General features: G+C 51.8%; 1 pseudogene; it reads right to left on the bottom strand.

Moving 5' to 3' along the window:
- Positions 1–6998: 6998 nt before the first annotated feature.
- On the bottom strand, positions 6999–8348 carry LOC112643732 (glutaredoxin-3-like; annotated as a pseudogene).
- Between the last annotated feature and the right edge of the window lie 1595 nt (positions 8349–9943).

Below are 9943 nucleotides of genomic sequence, written 5' to 3'. Positions count from 1 at the left end.
ACTTGCAGGGGGGGGGCCCTGGGGGGGCCCTGCGGCCAGAGGCGCCTCTGGATATTTGGACTTAAGTCCCTTTGTGCCTGGACCCCCCCATACCCGGACCCCCCTCACCCCTCACACCCCCACCCCGGCTCCTGGCCTTGCCCTCCCCTAGTAGGTGCGGTCTCTCTGGTCTCTCTGCCGGTAGGGTCGGGCCAGTAGGTCGCGGCCAGGGAAGCAAGGCTGTGGGACTCGGATCAGGCCCTGGCGCGGCAGTAGGGTGCCACAGTGGGGTGCCGCCAGGGCCCAGCTGGGAGGCCCCCTGGAGGACTGAAGAAGCACCTCCCCGGGTCGTTGGGTGTTGGGCAACCAAGTACCTAAAGGCAGAGGCTGCCCTGGGACGGGAAAGCTGTTTTCCGAGAAGGGGACTGACCTGGGCAAGATCAGGGAGGCTTCTCGGAGGAGGAGGAGGCGATCCCAGCGAGAACGTTTCAGGAAGGGGGGGCTGGTTCTGGCTCTCGCTTACTCTTGAGCCGGCCGCTCTGCTCTCTAGCCAGGGCCTCCCAGGCTTCCCCCTTTTTCGCCTCTGATGTCCAGGCGGCTTTGGCCTCGGTCCCTCCTGGCTGCACACTCAGCCCTCCTCCTTTCTCTCCCTTCGTGGGGGCCCTGGAGGCACGCTTGTCCGCACTGCCCACGGGCTACCATGCTTCCCTCGGCGGGGGGCCCGAGTCCTCCCAGCCGAGCCCACCCCAGTTGGTGTGCCACACTTGGTTGGAAGTCGCAGCAAGGGAGCGCGTGACCCTGGGTGGGGGGCAGTGGCCGCATCTCTGGCCACAGTGGCCTCTTTTCTCCAGTTACTACACGTCGCTGAAAACCCAGAATTTTGGGCCATGCTCTCCACGCTCATTTGCCAAAAGCAGCATCTTCCAGGCCACTTTCAGGAGTTAGTGCTGCCCCGACGGTTGTTGAGACCGAGGGAGCCGTGGGAGAGCTGGACTCTGAGCCACGTAGATTGCCCATGACCCCCCGCCGGGGGTGCCCACCTGTACCCACCTGCCCCTGGGCTGCCTCCCCTGATGTTGGCGCCTGGTGATACTAGCTGCGCCTTTGTCACTGCTGTACTTCTGTGTATCCCGTTTGTGTCTGTCCTCTCACTGGACTGTGAGCCCTCCAGGCCAGGGTGTGTCTGCGCGGTTCGCTTCTGTGTCTCCCCCGTGCCTGAGCCACACCTGCCCTGGCCTTCCGGGTCGCAGCTCAGGACTCACCACCACCTTGCTTTGCACGTTCACACGCAGCCTTAGCTGCCCAGTGGAGGAGCCACGGGTGGAAGGAATATGAAGACCCAGGAATAGGAGCTGAACACAAATGCTATACACTGTGCACATCAGGTGTGTGCGGGTGTGTCCCAGGCAGTACACTCCCAGCTGTGCCTCTGTGCCAGGGCCGCCGTTCAGTACTCCTGCCTCAAGGCCCAGACTTTTGAGTGCTGGGTCCCCTGCTCTGTGTGTGTGTGTCTGGGATGGTGGGCTCTTGGAGGGTTCTGGGAGTGGTTCAAGGGCGCGGGGTGTCTTCATGGTCCTGGGGTTGCAGGGGACGGTGCTGACCCCTCCTGGTCAGTGCTTCCTGTCCCTCTCTGGCCAGGAAACACAGATGAGCACCCGCTGAGCTGCAGATGAACTTGGGTGCCTTTGGTGGCCTTGCTCGGGAGGATCTAGAAGGGGTGGGCAGCTGGGGCAGTGTTTACGGGCCCTGGGAGGGGCTGGGCGTGGAAACCCACAGAAGCCATGTGGGCCCAGGAGTGACTTGGGGTCTGTGGGCCAGTCTGTGGCGGTAACAGGGTGAAGCAGCGGCGAGTGGGGCTGTGCTCGCCACCAGCTCTCTCACCTCGCCCCCCTCTCACCTCTGGTTAGCAGCTGCTTCCTGCAGCTCTGGGGGTAGGAGTGGCCTCGGCCTGCAGGGGCTCCTGGAGGGCTGTGGGTTGGGATCTGAGGCCAAGTCTGCAAGTGGGGGCAGCACCTAGGTTTGCTGGTGACCTTCCACCCAGGACAGCTCTGGGGGACCTGGCCCTGCATGCTGCGTGGTCTCTCTGCACCCTGAGTGGATGTGGTGGGTCCCCCGACTAGGGGAGGAGTGCATGCCTTGAGGACAGGGCAACTGCTTAGAGGAGGCCTGGGTGGGGGGCTCACAGAGGGAGGGGCCCATGTGGCCTGGCTGGTGGTGGGGAGGCTCCCAGGAGGGATTCTGTGTGACAGTGTCTCCTGGGATAGCAGGACCATTCTGAGGCTGTAGGCACTCACCCAGTGCTTGGTTCCTGGAGACACAGCTGGGGAAGTGTGTGGGGTCCCAGGGAACCTGGAAAACCCAAGAGGGATACAGCTGGAGTGGCAAGGTGCCTTCTCCCCTTCCATCTTTTTTTCTCTGGCCCCGACAGCACTGCTGGGCTGCCCTCCCTAAGCCTGGGCGGGGGTGTTACAGGTTGACCCTTTCCTGCAGAGGACAGCCTTGGGAGGTACCATGGGGACAGGGAGCAGAGAGGTGGCCCATGCTGTCGTGTATGGGGGTCAGGGACCACTCGTGAGTGAGGAGCCACCAGGTCCTAGGGGAAGACCACAGGAGCCCTGGGTGGGAGTGGGGGGGGGTGTCTCACCGCTAGGGGTCAGGGGGGAAGGATTGCATTTAGCTGTGAGGTGGGCCCACCTTTTCTCTCTGTCCCCTTCTTTTTCCTTTTTTTCTCTTTTTTATTTATTTATTTTTAAAGATTTCTATTTAAGTAATCTCAACACCCAACGTGGGGCTCGAACTCATGACCCCGAGATCAAGAGTTGCATGCTCTTCTGGCTGAGCCAGCCAGGCACCCCTCTCCTCCCCCTCCTCCTCCCCCTCCTCCTTCTCCCCCCTCCCCCTCCCCTTCCTCCTTCTTTAAGTATTTAAAAACAGTCGTATTTGGTCTGATTGGGGAAACAAAGAATAACTCACTGGCTTTTGGACTGAGCACCTGAGTGGATGTGTCTTACCCCTTCCTTGGAGGGGAAGCATGTGGTAGAAACAGGTTCTGTGTGGGAGTGTAAGTTGAAAATTCCACTTTGCCACATGGAGGCAGAAGACAGACGCCCCTGTGTATGTGGCACAGGCCGTTGGGTATTTTAAGTGTGGAGCTCAGGGAGGAAGTCAGAGCTGTAGATACAGAGGTGTTCGTGGCTGAGATCACGGGGAAGGAGGGTGAGACAGAAAAGGGAATGGGCCCCACATCTAACTCGGCAAGGGGGTTGGAGCAGGGGTGGCTAGTGGGGCAGGCTGGCAGGGTGGGGAGGGTGGACAGGTGGCATCGGAGAAGCCTTGCAGAAAAAGGGCAGGGCCTGCAGCGGGGGTTTGGGAAAGATGGAGATCACTGTGACCTGAGTAAAGCTGTTGCAGGGCAGCAATGGGGCAAAAGCTCCCTGCCCGTGTCTGTGAGAGCATGTACGCCCCACATGGGCATTCCCAGGGTTGAGTTGGTTGAGTGGGTCAGTGAGGCTCTGAGAGCACTAACAGGTGCCTGACAAATGCTCAGTAAAAGCGAGTTACTGTTGTCTGGTGGATGGGGAAGTAGCCGAGACTCCGTGGCAGCCCTTCTGGAGGTCCTGGTGCCCCCATGTAGACTGGGGTGGTGGCTCCAGGTCCCGAAGGATAGAGGCGTTGGAGATGCCCAGCAGCACCTGCAGGCCAGCTTCAGGAGTCCGTGCTGAAACTGATTGCACCACCACCCAGGAGCTCCCAGCTCGGTTACTTGCCCCAGCCTGGGGGAGACCCTGGAGGAGGGGGCTGACTCCGGGAGGAGTCATTTATTGGACCTCACCGGGACAGCTAGCCTCGCAGATTCATCCTCCAGCCACTATGGTGCAAACTGGGGGCGCCAACAGCTTTGTGCTGAATGGGGAAGCATCCAGTGGTGGCACCGTGAATGGGAGCCGAGGACTGTCACCAGGGGGCCTTTTTGACCTCCGGTCTGACCAGAGAGATGCGGATCGCCACCGGGTGAGGAATGCCCAGATTCCCTTGTAGACCAGCTCAGTGCCACTGGAAGATGAGCCTTAGGACTCCAAACGCTAGTGGAGATCTACAGGCAGATGCACAAGGATGACGGCTGCAGACAGAGCTGAAGGAGCCGGACTGGCAGAAAAGCTCGAGCGGATCCAGGCTGCCCTGAGAGCCTGGCTCCAGAGGAAGCTCCGGACCAGAGAGCGGATTGGGGTTAACTGCTGCTCCACACCCCGGCCAGTCCCACGGGTCTGAGGCTTCCAAGGTATCGACTTGCTCCCTGTGGAAACCATTCCTGCCTGGAGCCTCTTGACAGACCAGCCTACGGAGCTGCGATGGTCCTGTTCTGGAGCGAGTTTGGCCATGTGGTGGTGGCTTTCTGGGGCTGAGAAAGGAAGTTGAGAAAGGGAGAGAGCTGTTTTCGTCTTCCTCTCAGGAAGGCAAGACTGAAGAAGCCCCGGGAGGCAGTGTGGTTCCCATTCCACCAAAACCCAGGTTAACCCTGACGAACGGAGGACCGAGTTCTCAAGTTCATGCTGGCAGATTTTAAGTGGGGTCTCGCTTGGGCCTGGCTTCATAACAGAACTTCCTTTCTCCCTTAGATGCTCACCTCAGAAGCTTTATGTTCTGTTTGCAAAAATAAATGTTTTAAATTAAATTCAGATACTATCAAATAGCATATGTTTATGATACTAGAAAAGAAAAAAAAATCCACAGCCACTTTATTCTAACATGTTGAACGGTAGTTTCCGGAGCTACAACCTGCTGTGTACAGCCGTGTGTTGATGCCCACTCTGCTCTGTTAGAGACGTGAAATGGCGTTGGAGACTGTCTGAGATGTTATGGAGAGGTTTAATTGTAATTTGTAATAAAAGGTTTACCGCAGTCTGAAAAAAAAAGTGAGTTACTCTTATCACTTAGGTGAGCGAAAGGAGGATCGGGCATTTCTGCGGTTTGACTGCACTTGGGTCCCTATGTGGCAGTGTCCGTGTCACTTCAGCAGTGGTGTGGGCACACCTTGTGTCCATGAGACCTCTCACTGCACAGCTAGGACCACCTGCCAGGAGAGGACACTGGGCCGGGGCATGATGTGTGAAGACCTCCAGGCTCTTGCTTTTGTGATTCCAGAAAGATGTTGAGGTCACAGTGGTGTCCCTGACTCAGGTCAGCTCCCCCCTCAGAAGGGGCCACCGAGCCGGCTGTAGACCTTCTGCATGTCACCCCCGGCACCATGTCCATGTGGGAGGTGGGTCTTTGGGGCCAGGGCCCTCTGAGCAGCCCCCTGTGTCGGTCCTTCCCTGGGTCTCATGGCCATTCTCCATCTCTTCCCTTCCTCTCGTGCCACAGGGGCTCAGCGCACCCCTTGGTGCTGCTCTGAGCCCCCTTAGTGTGGTCCTGGTTACCTCCCTTCCCCATCCTGCTCAGGGCTGGGGCGAGACCTTTCCCTATGTCTTCATCAGGAGGAAATGTGCTGCTCTCAAGGTCCAACATGGAGTCATGGTTTTCTTGTCTTTTTTCATTTTATGATTTTTTAGAATTTTATTTTTTTCAGAGAGAGAGAGAAAGCATGAGCAGGGGGAGGGGCAGAGGGAGAAGCAGGCTCCCTGATGAGCAGGGAGCTGGGTGCTGGGCTCCATCCCAGGACCTTGGGATCATGACCTGAGCCAAAGGCAGGTGCTTAAGCCACTGAGCCCCCCAGGTACCTCTCTTTTTTCAGTTTATATTGAGAAATAGATCATATATACTGAGACTAGAAAACATCTATGTATAATTTAAAGAAAAGAACACATGCCAGTGGATCTACTTCCCAGCTTGAGAATAGAATACAACCTGGATCCCACATGTGCCCTTACCCCGGGCAGACCCCCTGTAGCTCCCCTCTCGGGCATAACCAGCACATGGAGTCATGTGTTGACTACCCCTGTACTGTTCTATATAGTTTTGCTACCACGTACCCTTAAACAATGTATTATTTAGTATTGAATGCTTTAGGACTGTCTTATATTAATCGGATCACCCTGTATGTTTCCTGTGTGTACTTCTGCTCAGTCTTACATTTTATTTTATTTTATCTTTTTTTCAGTCTTACATTTTAAAGATTCACCCATGTGCTTATGTGTGGCTGTAGTCATTCATTCTGGTTGCTGGGTAATATTCTTTGTTCCTTTTTTTTTTTAATTTTTTTATTTATTTATGATAGTCATACAGAGAGAGAGAGAGAGAGGCAGAGACAGAGGCAGAGAGAGAAGCAGGCTCCATGCACCGGGAGCCTGACGTGGGATTCGATCCCGGGTCTCCAGGATCGTGCCCTGGGCCAAAGGCAGGCGCCAAACCGCTGCGCCACCCAGGGATCCCTCTTTGTTTCTTTTTAAGATTTTACTTATTTATTCATGAGCGACACACAGAGAGAGGCAGAGACACAGGCAGAGGGAGAAGCAGGCTCCCTGTGGGGAGCCCGATGTGGGACTCCATTCCAGGACCCTGGGATCACAACCTGAGCCAAAGGCAGCCGCTCAACCACTGAGCCACCCAGGCATCCCAAGTCTTTAATCCATTTTGAGTTAATTTTTGTGAGTGGTATAAGATAGGCACCCAATTTCATTGTTTTGCATATAAATATCCAGTTTTCCCAAGACTATTTGTTGAAGAGCCTATCTTTTCCCCATTGAGTGTTTGTGGCTCCTTTGTCAAATATCAGCAATGACTGTGCATGCACGGGTTTCTTTCTGGGCCTTGGATTCCGTTCCATTGATCTAGGTGTCTGTCTCTCTGCCAGTGCCATGCTGTGTTGATCCCTACAGCTTTGTAGTATAGTTTGAAATCAGGAAGTGTGGTTCCTCCAGCCTTGTTCTTTCTCAGGATTGCCTTGGCTATTCAATCTCTTGTGCTTCCGCATGAATTTTTGGATTGCTTTATTTTTGTGAAACATGCCATTGGAATTTTGATAGGGATTAGGATTTAATTATTAACTACATTGAATTTGGAGATGTTTGTCGTATTCCGGGTTTTTTTTTTTTTTTAAAGATTTTATTTATTTATTCATAGAGACACAGCTAGAGAGAGAGACAGAGACACAGGCAGAGGGAAAAGCAGGCTCCATGCAGGGAGCCCGATGTGGGACTCGATCCCGGGGTCTCCAGGATCACACCCTGGGCTGCAGGCGGCGCTAAACCGCTGCGCCACTGGGGCTGCCCCGTATTCCGGTTTTGGAGAAAAAAATAACATACATTTATTTAGCGCAACTTTTGGAAACTACGCAAACTGTAACTGGGTAAGAAGCATTTTTCTACCACTAATCCACTAAGTCATGAACTGTAATTTTCTTTCAGTTTCTTAATGATACGCACTCATCCAACAAGCTCCCCTTCCACATACAGCTGAGAGTATGTTGGCCGATTTGAGTTTTTAATTGTTATCGAAATTCTTATTCTCTAATATATCATCAAATGTCTCATAGTCAACACTGGTACTATTTAGTATTTCTGGAATTTGTTAGCTGAATGCACATTTTGCTTTCTGTTGTTTTTCATTACATTTCATTACAGAAGCTTTATTTGTCAGTACTTTGGATCTTTCCTCTAATTTGGGAGCGTGGAGGCAAATTGTATCTAGTTCTTCAGAGGTTTCTGGATCCTTAATTCAGTCAAGCCCTCCTCTGAGCTCTCCATGAACAGAGCTGGGAATAGATGGGCCAATTGGAGTAAGTTTTGAGGACCTGATGAACTTCTTCACCTGAGAGGATATCAAATCTGCTAAACCAAAAATTATGTTCGTTAAGAATGTCTGCCATCTGCTTGCTGAACCCGCCACATGGTTCCTGAAGAGTTCCTGTCATGAACAACCTGCAGGGAGCAGCCTGGGTGAATTTCTTCAGGCTTGGTTGACATCTTTAGGATCCTTCCTACCGCTAGGTGGAAAGGAACCACCTAGATGCATGTCCCTGAACTTTTTGGATCAACTCTTGCGTGTGTGCATCATCTAATCGGTCAGTTTTCTGAGAATTCTTGAAAAACAGAAAAGTGGGAACTCATTTCATACCTTTTAGATATGTCAGGAACAGCTTTAGTTTCCAGCTTTATAGACGACACTTGGGGGTGTTCTTTGGCTCACTCTGCCATTAAGTTGTTCATCTGGGTACACTCTGGAGCCTATGGTGCCTAAAAATAAAGCACAAGGAGGGACTTGGCTTTGAGGTGCAGCAGCTCCTCAAAGTGTCAGGCCAAGCCAACCTCCACCGTGACCCCTGTTGCCTCAGCAGCCCGAGGGCAGGCTGCTGCCACCAGACCGGGAGTAAATTTATAGACAGCTTTGGGTGGTATGGACATATTAACAATATTCTTCTGAACCACGAGCATGGGTGTCTTTCCATTTATTTGTATTTTCTTCAATTTCTTTTTTTTTAAGGTTTTATTTATTTATTCATGAGAGACACAGAGAGAGAGAGGCAGAGACACAGGCAGAGGGAGAAGCAGGCTCCATGCAGGGAGCCCGATGTGGGACTCGATCCCAGGACCCTGGGGTCACACCCTGAGCTGAAGGCAGATAGATACTCAACCACTAAGCCACCCAGGTGCCCCTGTTTTCTTCTATTTCTTTTACATCAGTGGGCAGGTCTTTTGTTACTTTGGTTAAATTTATTCCTAGGTATCTTATTCCTTTTGATACAATTATGAATGGATTTCTTAATTTCTCTTTCTGATAGTTTATTAGTATGTAGAAACACAACACATTTTGTACATTTCTTTTGTATCCTGCAACTTTACTGAACTTGCTGGTTAGTTCTGTTTTGGTGGAATGTATAAGGTTCTCTATATAATATGTCATCCGCAAATAGCAACAGTTTTACTTCTTTCTTGTTTGGATGCCTGTTATTTCTTTTTCTTGCCTGATTGCTCTGGATGGGACTTTAAATATCATGTTGAGGGACGCCTGGGTGGCTCAGCGGTTGAGCATCTGCCTTCAGCTCGGGGCATGTTCCTGGAGTCCCAGCTTCGAGTCCCACGTCGGGCTCCCTGCACGGAGCCTGCTTCTCCCTCTGCCTGTGTCTCTGCCTCTCTCTGTGTGTCTCTCATGAATGAATAAATAAAATCTTTTAAAATAATAATAAAGTAAAATAAAATATACTTTGATATTGAGGGAGAGGGAGTCGAAAACAACCCCTATACTGGGCCCTCCTCAGTGGCAACTTTTTGTTGCATGGGGTTAAGAAAGACTGAGGATATAAAAATTGTTTGGAAAAAATCCAGATGTGGTTGGTTTGTATGTGGTTACGGGTAGAAGGAATGAAGAAGGGCACCCTGGGTGGCTCAGCAGTTTAGTGCCGCCTTGGGCCCAAGGTGTAATCCTGGAGTCCCAGGATCAAGTCCCACGTCAGGCTCCCTGCATGGAGCCTGCTACTCCATCTGCCTGTGTCTCTGCCTCTCTCTCTCTCTCTCTCTCTGTGTTTCTCATGAATGAATAAATTTTTAAAAAATTAAAAAAAAAAAAAGAAGGGATGAAGAAGTGAAATGTGAAGGCCCCTTACACCCTCCATATTGTTTCAGATTGTGTTATGGAAGCCTGGAGCGGAGCAAGCATCGCTTGCATTCCTGCTTCTTAGGCTTGCTGATGGCCACCTAGTGATAAAGAATGATAAGCAGGAGGAGCAACACTCCTGGGCTTGGCCTGGGCTTGGCTGGGCTTGGCTTCAACCTGCTGTGTGACTAGTTCCATAGGAGACCTGGTCCTGCTCTAGCTGAAGGTGTGTCCGTTTTGTTTATTGCTTCAAAAATCCAGCTCTTAATTTCAGTAATTTTTTTGTTTGTTGTTTCTATTTCATTTATTTCTTCTGTGATCTCTATTTCCTTCCTTCTGCTAACTTCGGACTTAGTTCTTTTTCTGGTTCCTTTATAAATTGTTTGAGATCTTCTTTCTTTTTTTGGAGATTTTATTTATTTGAGAGAGAGAGAGA

The sequence above is a fragment of the Canis lupus genome, chromosome 1 (genome assembly GCF_003254725.2).
Source record: "Canis lupus dingo isolate Sandy chromosome 1, ASM325472v2, whole genome shotgun sequence".
NCBI classification, from domain to species: Eukaryota; Metazoa; Chordata; class Mammalia; order Carnivora; family Canidae; genus Canis; species Canis lupus.
The sequence above is the reverse complement of the archived record's forward strand: the minus strand, read 5'-3'. Positions and strand labels throughout refer to the sequence as shown.